A 21,667-nucleotide genomic window follows, 5' to 3' on the forward strand; every position below is an offset into this window, starting at 1 on the left:
TATCTTTCAGCCTTATCAGGCTCCAAGTCAATTCTCTGCTTGATAGAATGCACATATTTGAACTCTTGTCTGGAGCTTCCAAGATGCAGAAGCTTTTCATTGTTTATACACATTTTGATGAATCTCAAATGAAAGAATTCAGGTGGGAAATTATAAGAACTGGCATGAGATATTGAGTACCGCTATAGGAGAGCTTTGTTCCAAGTGCAGTTATCTCATTTAAATAGAAAATGTACTTATGTTGATTATTTTAACTAAAAGATTTAATATATATATATATGTATGTATATATGTATATATATATATATCACAAAGAAGAAATAAAATCACCTTTGATATATTTATAAATTAAATTATAAAATAATTAATAAGCTTAATTAAAAATCTCAGATAAGCTGCCAAAAGTCAGGAGGTTGGGAACTATGGAAGGAAAACCAATCATACTCAGTATCTCTCCACTTTCATAGTAGGTTTCAGATTCACACTGTTTCATTTTTCATTTTCATTTTCTTTTACTTTGGTAATTAGAAAAACTTAGAAATGCTTAAGAGAAAAATACTTGAAATAAAAACAATGAAAAAAATATCCTCACGAAAAGACTAGAAAATAAGGGTAAAACAAAGGAAACATAAAAGAAAAATGAGAACACAAAAATAAACCTATTATAATAAATATGAAAGATGAAACATCATTTATATGAAAAGCCAGAGAGCTATAGACTGAAAAAATGCTATTTACAAAAAAACCCACAAGAAATAAAAAGCAATACAATGTATAATTTTAAAAATTTACAAAGATAAACCAAGATAAAATTATTTATTAAGAGGAAATGAAACTGGGCTTGGTGGGGCACAACTATAATCCCAGCAATTTAGAAGACTAAGGAAGGAGGATTACAAATTCAAAACCAGATTTAGCAATTTAGGGAGAACTTGTCTGAAAATAAAAAAGGTAGGGATTTAGTTCAGTATTCGAATGGCCCTGGATTCAATATTCAGTACCAAATAATAACTAGAAAAACAAGGGTTGTTATAGAAATAACAGAGTAACTTAAAGTTAAAAATCTTAAATGACATTAAAGAGAATTATTTTAATTTTTAAGGATATTATTTATGATGATTAAATCATGATGATGATCTATATTCCAGTAGTTATATCCTTACAAATACACATATAACATGAAATATATAGTCTTTTAAAGTTAAAATACAAGATGAATTTCATTTTATGCTAACTTGTGATGCTTTCTAACTTTCTACAAAAACGAAACTGAACTTTCAAGTACCAAGAAACACTAATAAAAATTCATCATATTAGCCCTTAGGGAAAAAAATCAATGCATTCCCCCAAAAATAATCTATGAGGCTATATATTCTAACCAAAATGTATTGATATGTGAAATGAATAACATTTTTAATAAATAAGTCAGAATACAGTTTTGTAAAAAAAAGAAAACCAGAAAGTCTAGATGTCTAAATTATCCTTTTGAGAAAGAAGAAATAGAACTATAATTATAGGACACTGAGACATATAAAAATGTATATTCCATAATCAAAATTTATGGATGTTGCCAAAATTATATTAAGACAAATTTAAGACCACAGACACATTTCATTTTTAAATGAAGAAAACTTAAATGCTTTACTCACAGGTGCCCTACAATCGTATTTTACTCCCCTTTCCCTCAACTCATATATATGGAAACTGATTTTTATGTACATATATATGTATATGTTTATATTTATATACATGTGTATACACACGCACTTACACACGTGTTTAATCAATTCTCATTACCCACAGCAGTTATGTTCAATAAAATCACTCTGAACAATGAATTAGCAAGTGCTGAACCATATCCCTAGGGGAAATATTGGGTTATGTCCTCACAAGTCTCTATCACAATGTTTTCTACAAACTGACTAATTCATAACCTTCTTTAATGTGTGCTTCTGTTTAAAGACACATTATTTAACATATATTGTTGATTTGTTAATATAGAACTTATTGATCATAACATTATAACTCACATCTGAAGGAAGTGATGTAACACATTTTCTCCTTAAGGCACATCACAGCCTTCTTATGCTTAGGAACTGTAGATCACACTTCAGTACTACATTTCAGATCAATTTTAAACAAAAAATTGCCACTAAAAAGTACACACAAAAGCACACACAAAAGTGTGATATTACACTATAAAAAGGATAGTAGTTTATGATATGGTGGGCTCTCTGTGTCTGTGGATTCTGCGTCTATGAATTGAATCAACAGTGGCTTGAAGCTATTAAAAAAATGTGCCTGTACTGAATATGTTCAGACTTTTTTCTTGTCCTTATTTTTTAAGCAATGTAGTATAATGATTATTCACACAGCATTTGCAATGTATTAAGTATTATAAGTAATCTAGAGAATATTTAAAAAGTTTGTCATAGGATATTCACAAGTCATGTGCAAATACTATACCAGTTAAGGTCAGCATCTTATACATCCATGGACTTTGTTATCCAAAGGTCCTGGAACCAATTCCCCAACAGATACCAAAGGACAATGGCAAGAGAATTGAATCAAGAAAGCAGGTCATTATCAGCTGGGAACATGTGCATTGGATGACTCAAATTTTTCACTGATCTAGGCAAGTTCATAAATAGCCATGAAAGCACCACAAATACTGATCTTAGGATTACAAATTAACTTTGGCTTATAAACATATTTGTAAAAGCAAAATATAAAAGTAGTAAACATCAACTGCATTTGTGTATTATCTGGAGGAAAATTCAAAGTATTTGAAGTTGTATAATTCAATATAATTCCAAGTTTATAATAAAAGAGTATTGTTTGAAAGGTATATTGATGCTGGGTTTTTTATTGCAAATATTGAAAATGTAATTTCAGGAAAAGGTAATGTTTTAAGATTTCTTAATTGCAAAATCATTTAAAACTCCTTTCTGTTGAGTAAGGAGCATGTCAATATAATTGCTCATAGGTCTATGCCTACTACCTATTATGGACTAAATGTGTCTCCTCAAAATTCACACATTGGAATCTAATTCCCTGTATGGAGGTGAGGCCTTCGGAAGGTGGTCAGGTTATAAAGGCAGAGTTTTCATGAATGAGATTAGCAAACATAAAAGAAGACCAGGGAGTTTTCTTACTCTCCATTCACCATGCGATGATACAAAGAAAAGATGGCACTCTGCAAACTGGAAGAGGTCCTTCATCAGAAACCAACCATGCAGGTAGCCTCATTTCAGGATTTCAGCCCCAGAAATATTAAAAGTAAATTTCTGTTTCTCATAAGACCTAGTTTAAGGTACTTTGTAGGGACATCAGCATCTCAGGACAATCAAAAAATAAAATTAAAGCTTCCTTGAAATTATAAAGTAAGTTAATGTGGTAATATAATTAGATTCATAGGAGTTAGTTAAGGTTTTAATAAATGTACCCTTCAAACAAAGCTCTTTTATTATAAACTTGGAATTATATTGAGTATACAACTTCAAATACTTGAATTTTCCTTCAGATAATACACAAATGCAGTTGATGTCTATTATTTGTGGATTTTGCATTTGCAAATATGTTTATAAGCCAAAATTAATCTGTAATCCTAAGATCAGCATTTGTGACACTTTCAAGGTCATTTATGAACCTGTATAGAGCATTGAAAAACATATATAACTATTATGTAGGTTTTAAACCAAAATTTTCCAGAATTGTATGTCAAATAATCCATCAGAATCTATTTTATGGAGCTTTTTGAAACAAACAAAACAAGAGCAACAACAAAGAATAGCCAAATATTGGAAGGAACTCCTCTTTGAAATCAAAGCACAGTTCTGTAGTTGAAAGAGAAAACCCCATATAAGAAGGAATAAGATTCAATGTAATCAAATTCTCTTCCTAAACTATTCCCATTTCCAAGAGTCCTACCCTCAGTTACCATAGGGATAGGTCCCCTATCCCTTTCTTCCCATCACCACCTCAATGATAAACATTTGATACAATTGTCTTTATGACTAAACTCTGTACCTAAATTAATTCTAATCAGGACAGAAAAAAAAATCCTTATCCTTACCAGTGTGGCGCTCCTAAATTGATCTGATGATTTTAAGTGTGATCACTAGGATGTCTGGGATGAGTTAATCAAGTCAATGCCTTTCTCTCATACATGCAGAAGATGCTTTGTTTTTATGTTTGGTTTTCTTTTTCAGTTACCACCTAGAACTATGGTGTCATTTTTAAAGCTTCATATTTTGTCTGGATCTCAGATGCCGGACATCTGCCTTGCTCTGCGAATCTATCCACTCATACTGTAATATGTAATTCAGCTACTCCTCTGAGATCAAGTCAATTGGCTGCTTGAAAGTATCAAATATCCATCTCAAGGACCAATCAAAAACTGCATACAAAACCAGAGCTGATCTGGTACAAGTCTTTGAATAATAATTTGGTCTACTTACTGCCTACCTTATTCAGGAACTAGGCCAACAGGTGGTTCTGTTCTTTATTTGCATGTCTGTTTTATGGTTATACCCTAATCTCTTTTCCTACTGTTTCAACATTGCAATCCAACTCTACCTCTCTTGCACAAATATTTTAAGCAATAGGTTATGGTCGGATGTCATTTTAGAAATAGAGTAGAGACCAACTCGAGGAGAAAGTAAAACAGATCTGTGGAATACATTGTCTTCATAAACCTGTAGAGAGATTTAATTCCATCTATTCTAAATCAATGAAATAAGAGCAATTACAATTATCCTCCCACCTGAGGTACTTGAAGACTTTGCTAAGTGCTTTAAAATGACAATGAGTTCTACAACCCAGGAGTGTTTATTATGTTCAAAGGATCAATCTTATTATAAAGAAAATGTCAGGTCAATTTTTAAATCCCTTTTAACTAAAAGTCAAAGAATTACTTTATGATGAATTCTTTATGGATGCAAAACTCATCTCTTTTTCTCAGTTTCTAGGGTTTGCATCTTTCCTTTGATACTTACCTTATCCTTCTGGAAAAAGAAAAAGAAAACATAAAATAGTTCCTCCAAATAACAAATAATTACATTTAGAAGAAGGAAGCATTGTCTTCAAATGTTATTATTTCAAGTTTCTCTGTAACTGAAACATATGAGTATATAACCACAATTGGTTAAAAAAAATCCTGATTTAATTCTAAAAAGTAATTTCATTTTGTTTAACTCATCTTTTTGGAGGACTTCTTTCTTAGTGCATTTTGAATTGTTATAATAACTCAGACCAGGAAATTTATAAAGTAAAGAAACTTATTTAGTGCATAGCTTTGGAGGCTGGGAAGTCCAAATGCAGGACATGAACATCTGGAGCCTTTGTGCTGTGTCATCCCATGGCAGAAGGTAGAGTGGGCAAGAAAGAAAGACAGGGACAAGCTCACTTTTGCTGTGAATGGACTCCTATGATGATTCATTCACTCCATAATAATGACATAAATCCTCTCATGCAAGCAAATCCCCCTGTGCTAGTTGCCTTTTAAAGTTACCCCCAACTCCCCAAGCATCAACACTGCTTCATCAGAGATAAGTTTCTGCATGAACTTGAGGCACATTCAAATTATCATTACCTCCATTTTCCTTTTCTTTTAAGCTTAAAGAAATTGTTTCAAATAAATATGAGATTACATATTAGGAAGATAATTCCAAATGTCAGATATACTTGATTTTTAGTATATGAATAGAATTTTCCAGTGCATACATGAAATTTAATTTAATAAAATTCTCTACTTGAACTTCATAGCATTTTCTCTATATTCAAGTAAATTGATTGTTTTATTTTGTTTTGTTTAAAAAAGGCAAAGATCTAAGCTGTCATTTCAATGTCAAATACAATCTCTAGCATGGATGAATTTGTTTCCAAAGAATTTCTGTTTCTGTTTGACAATTCTAAGCATTAACAATGTTGGGATTTGTTACCCAGCAGAGTGCTACATAGAGAGCCTGATTTTTTTCAAGACCCAAACTAAAGTACAAAGAACATTAACCACTCATGAAAATGAGGGCTTTTAAAATAGTATAACTGTTGGCTGAAACACTTTGGGTAGAAGTGTTTGGGTAGAAAATAACATTTTTCCAAGATGCTGTGATATTTTGTGCTAATATTTCACACCTAAGGTGTTGTTTTCTTCATGCAGAGGCAGCAATCGGTTGGAAAATAGAGACAACACAAACTAACACACTTTTTTTTTTTTATCTTAAGGCTTAAGTTAATTTGCTACATGGTGATTAATGCTTTAATCAAGATTCTTAGGTCTGAAAATTAATCATTTCATCAACTGAATATGGAATATATGCAGATGGAAAAATACTATAAATCAAAAGGAGGAAAGTGGAACATTTAGACATTCTAAAATTATTAATTTTTCAAAGAAACCTCTGTTCACTTTTCCTTTGGAGTCTTTCCTGCTGAAGCTCCAGCTCACTATTGAGTGGCTAGATTGCTTTGAATAAATTGTTAACTGCTCTCACCTTTTTTCTTTGTTACTTATAAAGTTTTACAAGACTTTATGCACTGATGTCTTCTCTTCTCAGAAGGAGCAGCAAAGTGGTTTTCAAAGGGCTGTGGACACAGGGAGGTCTTCTCATTGGGAACCAATAGTATAACCATATGCCATTGAGCCACAAAGAATAGAGTCCATTGCTGTCTTATGATCAAGTTCCACCAGGAGGGAGAAGAGGATAAGGAAGAGGGGAAGGAGGTAAATGTTATATGTGTTCTAATCTCCCTACATGAACAGAAAGCCCAGGGTAGGCAGATAAATTAAACAGGTTGAACTGAAAGTTAGAAGTAAAGATGGAGCTTGAGACCAATACTATCAGAGATTCCGGGGGGCGGGGCGGGGGGGAACAGCTCACAGAGCACTACCATACAGATACACTGAAGTAGGACAACTGCAACAAAGTAAAACCATTGGTGAAGCCCAAGCTTAGTTTGCCAGAAATTCTTGGCTCCTGGGTCATGTTGAAGCCATCTACTGTTTACAGGTGCTCTGGAAAAAGACACAGTTACCCAAGGCAGCTGATATTGCTGTCCTGTGAAAGTATCCCTAGAGAATTGCTGAAATGTGCCAGCACATTGAGGACCTTTAGCCAAAGATTTCATTTAGACAACTTCAGTCTGAGTGACAGACAGCATCAGCAAGACAAAGATGGACTCCCATTCAAAGGATGACCACAACTCTGCTGATAAATAACAGCTCTGCATAGAAAAGGTCGATTGAAATATTAACTATCACAAGGCACAAGGTTCCAAATGATACAGTATGCAAAACACTCATTAGTGGGTCCCAAGCCCTCTGCTTTCCAACTCCTACCTGGGCACATAATGTCCCTAACCTGACCCCACTTGTAGGCCTCCAGAAGCCCTGAGGATGAGAGGGAAGATACAAGATGCACATTTTCCTGGGAGAGACTTGGGTTTCTAAACAAATTATCTAAATATCACAATTAAACTGTCCTAAACAGAAATAAATTTATTTCCTCTCACATAATTCCCATCTTTCAGGAATACAAAAGCTTTACTAAAAAGGGCAGATCAATTATAAGAAAATAGACTATTTTGCATTTCTAAATGTTAATATCCAAAATTAAGATGTCTCCATTGTACTTTTACAGTGTGGTTTTGTCAGTGAAAGAAGCTAAATTAACAAATGAAAGATGTGAAGCATCAAGCACAGTGTCTGTGATTAAAAGTCCTTCTTCAATTGATGTGGGTTCATCATTATCAGATGATTAAGGCAGGCTCTCAGACCTGCTTACTGACACCTGCTTATTCTTTGTAAAGAGCTGTCTCCTACCCAGAAGTTACTGGTGGAAATATGACTGTCCATGTGCAAGGGACTGCCACAGAAAGTAATTGTAAGTATAACCCATAATGAAATGGTCTGGCTATTAAATGGATTTTTACACGATATTTTTAACACTTTTTTTATTTAAATTTATGTTGGACTCTTAGGGTGATATAATTGGGCATATAGAAGCTCTCATTTGGAAATCCCCAGGACCAGAAAGATCAACCTGAGCAAACATCACCCTTAGTAATTAAATATGTTACTATTATTGATAATTCCAAAAATGCTTGGTATACATCCCAGACAACTGTAATTTTTGTGAGACTGATACAACAGCATTCATGTTCAGCAACTCAGCTGTACCAGTCCTAGGAGGCAGGCACAGACCATCAGTGTCCTCTATGGTGAAAATGGGACATGTCATCAAACTGTTCCACCAGGGGTTTACTAATTCCTCATGGTCTTACCATCGTTCATAAGGGGATGATGGAGGACACATCCCCTTGATGGCCCAAGAGTTCATAAGAGATGATTCTGCAACACTTCCCTGAGGAATGGTATGGAAAAGCTCATTATTCAACTTTATTGCTTAAAAGTATTGACAGGAATTGTTTTTTGTATGGTAATATAAGGAGTAAAATTAAATATAACAGAGGTTTTGTATCCATGGTTTCTTTTGGACAACTGAATAACTGTTGCTTGATTTTGTGGCTTAAAGTATACTTTTGAGAGGAGCAATTTCAATGTTTGAAGGATTTAGATTGTAAAAATGATTGCTTCTTCCTGCAATCCACTTTTAACAGCACTCAAAAGTCTGCATGCAACAGCCATTGTGGCCCCGCAGAAACAGGGAACTTCCTTTAAGCAGATTATAAGTACTTGTCATAATTAAATTATTCTGAAATGAAGAACCATGCTATCTTACCTCTATTTTATGGCGCATAGTGACCACATGAATAATGCCTGCAAAACTTATAGCATGCAAAACTTCCCTCTCCACATTTAAAGTACAACAAATATGCTGACAGTCCTATGATTAATAATTTGAATTTTCAAATTCTTGAGCCCATGGGAGGAACTGCCCTAGGGACAAGCATTTAATTTCTGCAAAGTTGCAATACAATTAATATGACATATATTTTGTAGGAGACCAATTGCTTGTCCAGTATAAATTCCCCTTGTCTTCATCTTTTCCAAAAAAGTGCTGATTAGTTTAAGCCAATCCGTGTGTGGCATTTCCCTGATCTAGTATAAGATGCCAAATTTATATAGGCCCATTCAAACTGAAGAAAAGAATTTTTGTTTCATGCTTGTAAGAGGTAACTGGTTAGAAATACAAATTTTCAGGTCCTACTTCAGACCTCCAGTGTTAGTTAGTTTTATGTGTCAACTTGCAAAGTTCAGGGTGCCCAGATATTTGACCAAATACCAATCTAGATATTGCTATGAAGGCATTGTTAAGATTAAAATTTATAAAATGGATTATCCTCCATAATGTGGTGCAATTCATTCAATCAGTTGATGGTCTTTAAAGAAAAACTCTGAGATTACCCAATGGAGAAAAAAAAATTCTGACACAATTCCTTCAAACTTCAGCTGCAATATCAGCTCTTGCCTGGTCTACAACCTGTCCTGTACACTTCAGACTTGCCAGCTCCCAGAAATCACATGAACAATTTCCTTAAAATAAATCTCTTTTTATCTATAGATAGTATATAAGATACAACATAGGTATACACAGGCATGTACACACATAGGCATGTGCACACATATGCAATACTGGTTTTATTTCTCTGGAGAAATTTGACTAATAACTCACTAAAGTGGAAACTAGTGGAACCCAAAAGTGTGTGTTTTAACAAGCTTTCCAGGAAATTCTGACATGCCTATAGTTTCCACTGAACTGTACTACATCATCTTTATTTGCATCTCATTGACATTTTAATAGAAGTTTGAAATTATACCTTGGTGGATGTGCAGTCAATCAATTTAGCTAAGGTAAAGCTGTGTTTCAGAGAATTCCCTGCATAATTCGAGGTTAGTGTTGGTCATGAAGAAAATTTCATGTGACTTGGAAAGTGGAAGTGGAAGGAGAGCATCCTGCCTCACATATCTGAAGTTTGGAAGTGGCACAAGGCTTTGTTGCAGCTCACCTGTGGTGTGGCTCATCTACTGGATCACCTGATGGATCCGCAGCAGCCTGGCCCAGAAAGAGTCATTCCTGGATACTCTTTCTGGTTTTCTAACCTCTGGACCATGAAGAAGGTTTCCAGCTTTTCCACCATTGAAATTAGAGGGATGGAGGTATTAAGAAACTGAAGCAGAAAATACAATAGTGGGGGGCGGGTAGCGGATTAGAAGTTCATTTGATTTGAGGAAGGGGAAGGAAGGGAGGATGGGATTAGGAAAGACAATAAAATGAATCAGATATAACTTTCCTATGTTCATATATGAATACACAACCAATGAAGCTCCACATCATGTATAACCACAAGAATGGGAAGTTACACTACATGTATGTATAATATGTCAAAATACACTCTACTGTCATATGTATATCAAAGAATAAGAGAGAGAGAGAGAGAGAGAGAGAGAAACTAAAGCCAGTTCTATACTGTACCCAGGGCTTCCTGCTCATCCTGGTAGGTTCCAGTTTGTCCTTGTTTCTTCCATGTCATATCCTTCTTTCTTTTACATCTGAACACATAACAGTTTCACAAAAACTGTTCAGTCAGCTCCCACAGTTGTATAATGTCAAATTCCTATAAAGTCACTTATTGTACCAAATCAGACAGGTTTATAAACAGAATCAGTAGCCATGGTTTCATCAACTATCAAGTCTGAAAGAAAAAGAACATTTACTCTTTTTACTTGTAATGAATTCAGTCACACATCATTCTGGCTAATGAAGTATATGAACTCCCCTTGAATTTTATTCCATATAACAACTATTTTTTTGTTTTCTTTTTTTAAAATTTTTTTATTTATTTTTTTATTGGTTGTTCAAAACATTACAAAGCTCATGACATATCATCTTTCATACATTTGATTCAAGTGGGTTATGAACTCCCATTTTTACCCCAAATACAAGTTGCAGAATCACATTGGTTACACATCCACATTTTTACATAATACCATAGCAACTTTTGTCTTTCTTCAAGTCTCTTTTCTGCCCATTTCCTTTTATATTCAGATTTTTTCTTTTATCTCTTTACTTCTTTATGTTCTTGTGATTTTAGCTATTGTTCTTTATCCTACTATTTTCAGAGATTGTGAATAATTCTTTCCCTTCACTGTGCTATTTATTACCTGTAAGATACAGAATTTCTAGTTACTGGGTCCCTTCTGAGCATTCTTTTATAAATGACATTAATTTATTTTCCAAAGTTTCTTCTATTCTTATCATCTGATCTTTATTTAGTTTTATTGCCTTTCTTCTCATATAACCTACACTTCTATTTTTGTTAGAACATGTTGGTGAGATCACAGAGAAGACCCTAAATACAAATGAATTTAAACATCAATGATTTTAGAATTTGTTTACATCCATTTCAATAGCCAACTTAAATAACCTTGATTTTTAAAGTTGGTAGAACTTTTGCAATTCACTTAAAATAGATATATTTTAACTTTTTATTTCTAATGCATCCTCTAACTCATAATCTAAGATTATTAGTGAATGCCTTACAATGTCTTTAACAGTATATTCAATGTTTCCTCTAAAACTAAAAATAACTGTAGTTAAAAATAAAGTCTTACCTGTTTAACATGAGTAAATCTACTGTGGCAAAATTCATTAGTAATATTAAGTCATGTCAGGTATGTCTAAATTACCTTTCTGAAATTACCTTTCCATCAATTTCATCATTTATCTGGTTATTGATAGTATTGGCAGAAGAACTGTTGTTATATTCTGTTCTCAAATATTACTAATCTATAAATTATAATATAATGTAGTATGGCAAAGTAAAGTATTATTAATATAGTATCAGGCTATGATACACTATACTAAAAAATCAAAATCAGAAATTTTGCCATATGACCAAAACCATTCATTTCAACATTAAACTACTTACACATGGACCATTCATTTTTAACATTTAGCACAACCAAGTTGGATCATCTGTTTGGTCAGTCATAACACAATGATAACTTTAATTTTAGATATCATAACAGAGTAAATAAAGAAAGTAGATTTAAGGAAAATGTATTCTACCTAATTGATAAAAAAAGTAGAAATGCAATTATGTTGGTGACCTACTCGATATACTTATGAAAATAGGAGAATTAACCATTAAAATGGTCAAATAGCATTGGTACATTTTCTGTTCAGCACTGCTTCACAGATATGTCAGAGTTTTGAATTTCATAATAAGTACATGATTGATCAAAAGCCATCAGTGTGAATTGCCTTATAAATAATTTGCTCAAATCTAGAGACCCATAAAATCTTTAGCTGCAATTGTCATTTTCACAATTAACACATATCTCACGCTGACATACAAACACACACATGACACACACATGCTCTAATACTCCCAATCTTAAATGCACTGCAAGAAAAAAATGATCATGGTACACTGTCTTCCTAATGTGTTTTTTGTATGATATTTGCACGTGTTTTATTAAGAATTTTTGTAGCTCTGTCCATCAGGTATATGAAGTTTTCTTTCCTTGAATTGTCTTTGGTTGTGGAAGCAGGGTGATATTTTTATAGAATGAACTTGAAAGGATTCTTTCCTTTTCTATTTCAAACAATAATTTGAGGTGGATTGGCATTACTTCTTTCAAGCTCTAGTAGAACTCAACTAAGAGTATGTCCAGTCCTGGGCTTTTCTATATTAGAAGACTTTTAATAACTGCTTCAATTTCATTGTTTGATATTGGTCTGTTTAAGTTTTCTATATCTTATGATTCAATTTGTGTAGACTGCATGTCTCTAGAAATTTGTCAATATCTTCAAGATTTTCTAACTTAATTGATTCTAAATTTTCAAAGTAGTTTTTAATGATTCTCTGGATTTCAGAAGTATCAATTGTGATATTTGCTCTTTTTCATAGCTAATTTTGTTGATTTGGGTCTTGTCTCTTTCTTTTTTCTTTTTTAACTTTTATTTTTTCAGGGAACCATCTCTGCTTCATTGATCCTTGTATTTTTTTTCTTTTTTACTCTCAATTTAATTTACTTGAACTGTAATCTTAATTATTTCCTATCTTGTACTGATTTGGGTATTTGTTTTTTTTTCTTCTATTTTAGGGCCTTGAAGTATAGTGTTAGATATTTATTTGGTTTCTTTTTTTTAATGTAGTATTTCAATGGTATAAACTTGCATCTTAGAACTGCCTTCCTGTTGTCCCACAGATTTTGATATGTTGAATCTCTATTCTTATTTGTTTCTAAGTATTTTTAAAACATTCTCCCCTGATTTCTTTTGTGATACATTCTTCATTTAAATGTATTTATTTAATACCCAGGTATTAGTATGGTTTCTGCATTTTAAATTTCTAATTCTTTTCTATTATGATCCAATAAGAAGCAAGGAATTAGCTCTATTTTTTTTTTGATTTTCTAAGATTCATTTCTTGACCTATATGGTCTATATTAGAGAAAATTCCAAGTGCCACTGAGAAGAAAATGAATTTGGTTTTAGATGGACGAAATATTCTATAAATGTCTTTTAGCTCCATTTTATTAGTAGTATATTTTAGTTCTGAATATTGTTTTAGATGAGTAACTTGCACATCCATTGATTTTTTTATGCAAAGGTCCTGAACCAATTCCCCCACAAATATCAAAGGACAATGGTAAGAGAATTAAAACAAGAAGGCAGGTCATCATCAGCTGGGTACATGCATATCAGGTGACTCAAATCTTTCAATGCTCTGGGCAGGTTTGTAAATGACCATGAAAGTGCCACAAATACTGATTTTAGGATTAGAAGTAAATCTCGGCTTATAAACTTATTTGCAAATACAGAATCCACAAATAAGAAGCATTAACTGTATTTGTGTATTATCTGGAGGAAAATACAAGCATTTGAAGTTGTATACTCAATATAATTCCAACTTTATAATAAAAGAGCTTTTCACTCTGTCATTTGATTTATTTAGAACCAAGATTAATATCTTGCAGAACCCTGATTTGTAGGTTCAGATGAATGAATTATAGATTTTGATTAGTTTACTTTTATCTGCAAAAGTCCATCCATCTTATTTCATAAATAAATCTTTTTTATTACATTGTACAGAGTCGTAAAGAAATGGATACATGGAGAATACCATCTTTAAATCTCCAGGCAAACAGAGGAAGGAGATGGTGCCTCAAGGTCTTGGAATGTCATTATGCAGCACTGGATAATCCCAAGGAAATGTGCTTTTCAATAAATACAAATAACTACGGATAAGAAAAGGCTTATGTAGACTAATTAGTTAAACAAACAATAGTTCCATAGTGTTGCAACTGAAAATTTTAATTACAGGGAGAGGAAAATATTTTCTTATTTATATGTAGCCTGTAATTCACTAATTTATCTAAAAATAAGTAAACTTCCTGAGCCCTCTTCCATGTCTATGTTTCTACTTAGGAGTCAGAACTGTGCTGTGGATTAAAAGAATTTAGAGAAATAGTGGAAATAGTTACATTATATACAAGCATTAAAATAAGGCTTCCCCTGTTGTCTTAGAATTGTAACTCAGCCACCAAGTCTGAGGATATCTTCAATTTTTAAGTGAAGCACTAGACACTAAGGGTTGATCAATCTACTCCAACAACTTGACTTCTTCCTCATTCAAAGTAAAGATAGAGGTTCACTGAGAGGATTTTCTTGACAAGATTGGTAGCTTTAAAACTAGTTTTTTTTTTTTCTATTACTTCCCCAAGTGAGGAAGATAGAACACAGAGTTTCCTAAAGAAGCCAGATAGAATCTTATGCCTAGCAGGTTATTTGTAGAGAAATTTTTCAACCTATTCTTTGCTACCATGAAAGCACAGTGAACGAATGCTTCTGGAAAAAAAAAATCTTTAAATATATCCTCTGGAACTGTAGAGCAAAAACTGGTGCTGAAGCTTTCCTGTCTCCTGGAGAAGTCACTAGCAAAAGGCAGCCTGAAATGACCTGCACTGGCATGATGAGGAGCTGGAAAGACCAGGAGCAGAAGAACAAGGAATTCTCAGGAGTTTCCCCATGGACCAAAGCAACCAGACTCTGGAGGGTATGGAAAATATTCCCCTGAAGAAAGCAACCTGGTGGATGTGGTGATCCTAGAGTTGTGCCTTCAAAATGAAGGAGCTGAAGGATAAATGAAGGAGACTAATTCTCAACAGAACATCTTATGTTTAACAGGAAATGGAGTGGGAGCATTTCACCTAAGAACCCAATACACCACGCAGCTCTCAGCATTTCATTTCTGCTACAGGAGGGGCAAGTAGGTGACCTTACCATAATGCCAGTCAAATGTCTTCCTCTAGCTATTTCTTCCCTTGTCTTCTTGTTGAGAGCCAATCAGCTAGATGTTGCTGGGGCCGCTGTGAGCCAATCATCAGCTGGCAGTCTGAAAGGGCAGGGAAACAGCTCAATGAGCGTCTCCAATGAGCATCACCACAGAGGAGCCAATCAGCTAGATGTTGCTGGGCCGCTGAGAGCCAATCATCAGCCGGGAGGGGCCCCACAAACTTCCACAGCGGAACGGGCCCCAGCAAACTTCCAGCTGCCATCTTCTGATGCTGAACAGGCTAGAATTCACCCAGGAATGGTAAATGATAGAGAACACAGAGATAAATGACAACAGCACAATAATATCTCATCAGGGCTGCCTATCCACACCCCAGGTCTGCTGTGTGGGAGAGAGGAAGGAGGAGATGTGAGGGCATCTGGCATGGAAGTTTGATAAAGTCACCCCTGGTGCTCTGGAATCAGACTGAAAGATGGAAGTAATCAGACAAGCTGTGGGGAATGCCTGAAATGCCACCAATTAGATGGAAGAATTACTGCACCTGGGGCAAAAAACGAACAAGGAAGCATTCTGATCCAAGTTCTATTCGTGTATCAATTACACTTAAGTATAACAGAAGTTCAACGTTGCTCAAGAAGATGATATTTCAAAGAAAACAATTGGCCCTTCATCTATTAGAGGTATCTAGAAATACGCAAACCCTACTTTACCACTTTTCCTTTAAGGGACAGGTACATGAAAACACACATAGACACTCATAATTTTTTCAAGGAATATGAAATTGGGAAGATTCCAAACTCTCCAAATTATGTACATTAATTGTATGCTGTTTTGGGTTTGTTTCATGCACCAATAAGTAGAACTTGGGGGAAAACTGTGTAGGAAAATAGTATATTGAACATGAAAATTAGTTCCTCCGTATTTTTTCTCACTTTGCAAACATTTGTGTCCGCTGTCTATGCTTCTGAGGTGAATGTTGGAGAAATTATTATTCATACTTTCTGCTTGTTACTGTGCTTCTCAATCAGCTCTAATATTCCTTAGAAGACAGAGAATTGCATTGACCTGGAAAAGGAAGGGGAAGAAGTACATGTGAGGAATTTATTATAGATCTTAGATCTTCTTGACTAAATATATATATATATATATATATATATATATATATATATGGAAATGTTGTAATTACAGGTTTCTATAGAAAAAAATGTGAACGTTGTTTCATCAGCCAGTTGGCTGATGAAACAATTCTTAATGTGTGCATTAAAAACAAAAACAGTTCTTAATGTGTGCACATACTATACAGTTACAGAAAAGACACTACTCCTTATCTTAATTGGATAAGTTTATAAAAAGGTATAGTGTCGATAAGTAAATAGCCAACACACACACACACACACACACACACACACACACACACACACGAGGGGATTTTTCTTTAAACTGGGTCTTGAAAGATTAGTAGAGTCATTTAGACAAGTAGGAAGCAGGGAGGTTAGTGAGTGTGGTGGAGCTATTTTGAAATGAATTGAAGAGCATTTTTAAAACCAGATACTTTGGAAGGAATAGAAAATGACAGTAGTTCACCCAATTTTACAGAAAGATTGGGTGCATTCAAAGTAGGAACAGCAAATGTAAGAGCATAGAAAGATCAAGAAGCATGCCCTTTCAAACTCTCAGGGCATGTTTTGAAACAACAAGAAAGTGAGAAGAGCACAGAGAGCCCTATAATTCAACCAGAAAAACTCTACCTTCATGTTACATACATGCCACATTAGGTACTAGTGGAAGTGTTCTGCAACTTAAAAAACAATCAGGATCCATCTGTGTATCTCAAAAAATAAGAGAAGTCACATAGGTGGACAAAAGATAATGCTAATAGAAAAGGCACTTTGAAAAAATAAGAATTGCTATATCACAGTCCATGAAGGACTTGGTAATGTCATGAATCTTTCATGAGACTCTTCCTCCTTGACATTTTCTGCTTCCTATTTTTCTCTTATCAAATATTCTTCTTGATATTTTATTTCTTTGACAACTCTTCTACAGCCCACACCCTAAATATTAGCTCATAAATTCATTTTTTTACTAAAAATCTGATTTCCAAAAGATGAAAAAAAAAAAACAATCAGAACCTTCCTGTGTATAGGAATTCCTGCTCTATTGAAAGGGACAAATATTGGCCTGATAACTCACCATACATTATGCCAAGGGTGCTCTCAGTTGCATGAACAGCCTTATTGTTACCAAGAGAATGAAACAACTAAATTAAATGAAAGATCATGGTCTCTTTATTAAGTGAGACTTGCATTCAGATCCCAACTCTGCTGTTTCCTAACTATAAGCCTCTGCACCTCTTCTTTCTTTCTTTCTCAGTATCATCTATGTGTTGGTCTTCTCTCTTGTATAATAATAATGGAAGCACCTGCTTTGTTGCACTACAGTGAGGACTGAGTGTAAGTATGTAAAGAGCTTGGCAGTGCTTGCCACAGATAAACACTGGATACATAACAGTGTTGGTGATGTTGAAGATGAAAACTAATGGGAATAAAAATGGATGAATCAAGGGAAATTTCACAGAGGAGATAAAATTTGAATTTCCAGGGTGACTGCTCTGTCACAAGGTTCTCTCCTCTGACTACTTCAGGTTACCCTAGCCAAGCTCACTTTGAGAAATGATATCCCCTACTGCCATGACTTAAAATCTCAATGAAGCTACTTTCTCCTAAAGTGACAAAATGAGATGAAATATTTCTTTTGAGTTTCCTTTCTTCTATACTTCTCTATCGTGTATCCTATAACAACAACAAACTCAAACTCTTTAAATGTGATATCATAACATTTCTCTATTCCCACATTTTTTCTCTATTCCCACATTGTTTCTCTCTTCCTGTGTTCTCTTAGGTAATGCAGAAATTCCAGAGCCATGTTGGACTCATCTCCCTTAGCTCCTCTGTTTTCTTCATTTGAAGCACCAACAAAGTCTGTTGATTCTGTGTCAAATTTGTCTTCCAAATCCTGTTCTACCTCTCCAAATTCATTCTTTATCATTGCCTGAACTTCTGGCATAGCATCCCAGCTGTCTCCAACATTCAGAATTTTCTTTCCTGAGCAAATGACCAATTATATTTATTCATTCATTCCACAGACTAATGGGTAGAGATGTCAGGAATTCCTCCACGTGCTAGAAAATCAATAATGTATATATCCAACCTACTGAAGCATTTCTTTGTATTATCACAGTATAATTTTTGCAAACCTAATCACATCAATTCTGATAAAAGTTCAATCAGTTCTGTATTGCAAAGAATGATTTAGCAGGTTTTAAAAGTCCTCACATTAAGGAGCCAGTTTATTTAAAGAAACTTTTTCTCTAAACCTTTGCATTTCCTGCTAATGAAACTATTCTCCATTCTCCAAGTAGTCCATTTTCTTCCTGACCTCTGCACATGGCAGTTTGCGTTTCTGCTTTTGCCTCTATCCCTGTCTAAGGAAGGGTCTGACTTTAAATGACCAGCTTAATATCTTCTTCCTGAAAATGAAATCACATCTTCCTCCTGCTTTAGTTCTATCACCAATCTTCAAGCCCTCTGGATTTTATTTTCTGATCATTTAGCTTAAGATATTCTGACTATTATCGATGGAAAATAATCATTTACTTCTCCCTACACAACTTACCACTTTTGATCTTGCTTAAACCTTTCCCGATTGATGTTCAAATATTATCAAATATTGCTGTTCAAAAATTGATCTATATTTGGGGAAAATATTAGACATACAGAGAATTTTATCCTTTTTCAAAATATCATTTCTGAAGGAAAAAACAATTTTATTAGTTAAAAAATACTTAAATCTTATTGGTTGCTCAAAACATTACAATGATCTTGACATCATATTTCATACATTTGATTCAAGTGGGGTATGAATTCTTATTTTTACCACGTGTACAAATTGCAGGATCACATTGGTTATACATCCACGTTTATACATACTGCCATACTAGTGTCTGTTATATTCTGCAGCCTTTCCTATCCTCTTCCTATCCCCTCTCCCCTCCCCTCCCCTCCCATCATCTCTCTCTACCCCATCTACTGTAGTTCATTTCTCTCTTTTTCCCCCTTTCCCCTCACACCCTCTTATATGTAATTCTGTATAACAATGAGAGTCTCCTTCCATCTTCCATGCAATTCCCCTAAAAAAAAAAAAAACCTGACCTATGGCAAGGAATTCCCTATGGTTGTATACAGACAATGAGGGCTCTAATGTGCTAACATTAAAAGTTTCATTTCCATTAAAAAATACTTAAATCTCAATTATAGCATCAGTATTAAATATTCAATAATTAATTATTTACCTGATTGTATGACTGTTCAACTCTGTTTATAAATACATTCACCTAATTTCTTCAAATGAAGGAAATTTATTGAATGAAATTAAATTTCTCCCTATGTACTATATACAAATATCAGATTCATTTGTTCCTTCAACAAATAATCTTTGCATGGTTACCCCTGTACTAAGCACATTGCACAATAGTAGTACAGCGATCAAAATATAAAGGTTTGCTATCAAGGTCCTCACAATCTAGTTGAAAATTGAGGAAAGAAATTTTGAAATCAGTATAATATAGTAACTTTTATAAAGCAAATTCCCTAGAGCAAACAATTGTAGTCCAAGAGCTGAGTTTATAAAATAGAGGCAGACATGTAGATCCTGAAGAAGAACGTCCCAGATCAGGGATGGACAGATGTCAAACCTGTGCAAACACAGAATATAGCATGAGAGTCTTTGAGCTCAAGCCAGATGTGTACATGAATTGAACTGTAGGGTCCATTCTGAACTGTATATTCCTTGAGCTCAGAGAAGGCATTGCTAATCAATTCTCACTACCACCACAGTGCATTGTGTAGTAGATGCACAACAAGCATTTCTTGAATAGATAAATAACAACAATAGGTATTCATTAAGAAATTATAGTTCTCAAATTATTTGAAAATTCTAATTTAGGGTTAAGAATTGGGGACAGAAGCCTCAATGTTTTTTTTTCTTTTTTTATTATTGGTTGTTCAAAACATTACAAAGCTCTTGACATATCATATTTCATACATTTGATTCAAGCAGATTATGAACTCCCATTTTTTACCCCGTATACATATTGCAGATTCACATCGGTTCCACATCCACTTTTTTACATACTGCCATACTAGTGTCTGTTGTATTCTGCAGCCCTTCCTATCCTCTACTATCCCCCCTCCCTTCCCCTCTCCTCCCATTTTCTCTCTCTACCCCATCTACTGTAATTCATTTCTCTCTCTTGTTTTTTTCCCCTTTCCCCTCACTTCCTCTTATATGTAATTTTGTATAACAATGAGGGTCTCCTTCCTTTACCATGCAATTTCCCTTCTCTCTCTCTTTCCCTCCCCCCTCTCGACCCTGTTTAATGGTGATCTTCTTCTCATGCTCTTCCTCCCTATTCTGTTCTTAGTTGCTCTCCTTATATCAAAGATGACATTCATACCAATATTTAGACTGATATTTAAGGATTACTTGTTGTAGATTATCAAATAAATTCTACAGAAGTTGCTACCATAGAGGATATCAAGATTAGATTAAATTTGTTGTGCACCAGGACTTTTTTAAAAATTTCTAGACAAAATTAATTAATGATGTGAAGATAAAACTTATATGGAAGAGATGCATACCAGTACTCATCAATTAGACAAATAAATGCATATATATATATATATGTGTGTGTGTGTGTGTGTGTGTGTGTGTGTGTTTGAGAAAGTGTGTTCATATGTGTATATATCTTTGAATTGTAATATTAATACCCTCACTTATTATAAATCTTGCCTCATAAAGTGGTCCAGTAATGATTTATAAGAGTTGTCAATTCTACAATTCAGTCTGGGAACAGTCCTATACCATCAGGCAATGGAGTCACAGCTCATACTTTCTTTTAAAACTCAGAAATTTTGAGAAATTTTTCATGGTGACAGATACCTGTAATCCCAGAGACTCAGCTGGTTGAGGCAGGAGGATTGCAAATTCAAGGCTAGCCTCAGCAATTTAATGAGGCCCTGAACAAACTTAGTGAAACCCTATCTCAAGATAGGAAGGAAAAAAAAAAAAAAAGCTGAGCATGGTGGCTCACACCAATAATCCCAGCAGCTCAGGAAGTGAGACAGGAGGATTGTGAGTTCAAAGCCATCCTCAGCAATTTATCAGTCCCTAAGCAACTCAGCAAGACCCTGTCTCTAAGTAAAATACAAAAAAAAAAAAAAATGGCTGGGGATATGACTCGGTGGTTAAATTCCCCGGGTTCAATTCCTGATACCAAAAAAAAAAAAAAAAAAAAAAAAAAAAAACCAATAAAAGAAGAAGAGGCTGGGGATGTGGCTCA

The sequence above is a fragment of the Urocitellus parryii genome, chromosome 4, assembly GCF_045843805.1.
Source record: "Urocitellus parryii isolate mUroPar1 chromosome 4, mUroPar1.hap1, whole genome shotgun sequence".
Lineage (NCBI taxonomy): Eukaryota > Metazoa > Chordata > Mammalia > Rodentia > Sciuridae > Urocitellus > Urocitellus parryii.